The 2,045-nt window shown below is 51.1% G+C and overlaps 2 non-coding genes across 2 annotated transcripts; both read left to right on the plus strand.

Annotated features, from left to right (window-relative positions):
• Window positions 1-884: 884 nt before the first annotated feature.
• On the plus strand, window positions 885-956 carry Trnad-guc. The gene has a single exon. It is a non-coding gene; the product is annotated as a tRNA-Asp (tRNA).
• Window positions 957-1,604: 648 nt separating this feature from the next.
• Trnaw-cca lies at window positions 1,605-1,676 on the plus strand. Its single transcript has one exon. It is a non-coding gene; the product is annotated as a tRNA-Trp (tRNA).
• Window positions 1,677-2,045: the final 369 nt, after the last annotated feature.

Below are 2,045 nucleotides of genomic sequence, written 5' to 3' on the forward strand. Positions count from 1 at the left end.
TCATTTCCACATTAAATGAGCCCTTTTCATCAGATGAATCATATTATGTAATGTAAGATCTATTTTTAAAATATACCAGAATTCTCAGCAAACTGAGACCCATGAGTGTAAGTTCTACAATGAATCCTGTTCAATCCCGTCAGCAGGAGGGTTTACCTGTGGCTCTGTAAATACAAGTCTGAAGTTTGCTTGTGAATCAGTTCCTCCTGCTCCTGTTGGGAAACCAGCTCCAGGATGACACCAGTGATCCCACAGCGTGCTCTGGGAACACCGTGCTCATGGACGCCACATCTTTGAATTATTTCAATGTATTGTTAACTAAGTTCATAGTAATTTCTGTCACTTTTTAAGTAAACTGTACACAGCTCAAGAAAGACAATAATACAGGGGAAATTCGGAGATAAGTGTTCACTGGGCCACGGTGGCTGGTGGCTGCCAGGACACATCAGCCTTTCTGTGTCCTGAAACCCTGGGCAATGTCTTGCAGACTGCAGGCGGATTTCACAAGACTTGTGGCAACCATATGACAGCCTTGAACTTCAACTTCCACATCAAAGTAGAAATCCGCTTCAGAAATCTCGGCTTCAGCTCGGACACCCTCGATCGCGGTGGTATTAAGCAACAGCAGTGCCCCGCAGCACCCGAGGTCATTTGGAAAGCATGAAGAAGCCCCAGGGAAGCCTCTGTTAACGCTCATAACTCACCTCTGCTAAAAATTGCTAGGGCTCTTTCCTTTCGTTTGTTCGAAATTGTTTGTTCTTGCCGCAAAAAAAAAAAAAAGAAAGTGTTTTGTTTTGTTTGTAATTAAATTCACATTTGACAACCCAAACTGTAAGTAATAATACAAGCTTTAAGTAGCACCTGGAAAGGGGCAGGTTCACAGCTCCTCGTTAGTATAGTGGTTAGTATCCCCGCCTGTCACGCGGGAGACCGGGGTTCAATTCCCCGACGGGGAGGTTGTAATTTTCTCGAACACAACGTTCTTTGTGACTTCATTTGCCGATGCTCCCTTCAGATATAAGACACGGAAATGCCATTTTTGCTAAGTGCACGACTGTAAGCATAATGCTTGCTCAGAAAGCCTTCTGCGAGAAAACGCTTCTCGGTGAGCTGCCCGGAACGAGGAGGCTTAAGAGCAAGCGCCCCGGGAGGCCTGGGTTGCCAGCTCCCAGCCGCCTTCAGGCACAGGTCTGCGCGTGCGCAGTGGCGCACCGCCAGATTACCAGGCGAGGTCGCGAACTGGGCCCGCGCGCGCGCTCCGTGGGGGAGGGGAGCCAGCGTCTCCGCCCCTAACGGGCGAGGGGGGGCGGGGCGGACGAGAGCGGAAGTGGGTTGGTCAAGAAGGGGAAGGACCGGTTTCCTTTGACCCCGGGGACCTGGGTACACGGGAAACCGTGCTTTCCAGCCGCCCCTGGTTGCGTGGCGTCTCCGTCCCCGTAGAGAGCTAGCTGTCAGGAGCAGTCGGCCCCTGAGGGAGTCCGTCCGCGGCTCTGGCGGCCGTGGAGAGGAGGGTGGGGAGGGGATGGAGGGAAAGGCGGGGTTCGCCGGCCAGATACGCCGTGTGAGCGCAGTTGTAAGGAACCGCGCGAGCCCCAGCCCAGCAGGACCTCGTGGCGCAACGGTAGCGCGTCTGACTCCAGATCAGAAGGCTGCGTGTTCGAATCACGTCGGGGTCATAGCTGTTTTCTCTTGAAGATGAGCACGGAGTGTCAGCCGTGGTATGTTCCTGCCATTTTTCGAAAATAAGAAACAGCTTTTTCTCTCAACAGTTATCGTAGCAAGACTTACTTTTCACAAAGATGGCGCTTGCACATATAAACATACAAAAGCGCCAGAGGCTGATGTCTGTGCTGTTCACCTTGTGAAGTTAGTCGTTTTGTGGCATTAATGCGCATAGTTACTGTTGTGCATTCGGGCCTATCAGCCCACCGTAGTCTTCCAGGCAAGTAGGCGCTATATATGAAAATTAGGAAATGCCAGAGATCACCAGCTTCAAACCAAGCGACTGAATGCACATCCCCCCGGTTTCAATGTTCAATAAACAC

Source organism: Dipodomys ordii, unplaced genomic scaffold (genome assembly GCF_000151885.1).
Source record: "Dipodomys ordii isolate 6190 unplaced genomic scaffold, Dord_2.0 Scaffold3, whole genome shotgun sequence".
NCBI classification, from domain to species: domain Eukaryota; kingdom Metazoa; phylum Chordata; class Mammalia; order Rodentia; family Heteromyidae; genus Dipodomys; species Dipodomys ordii.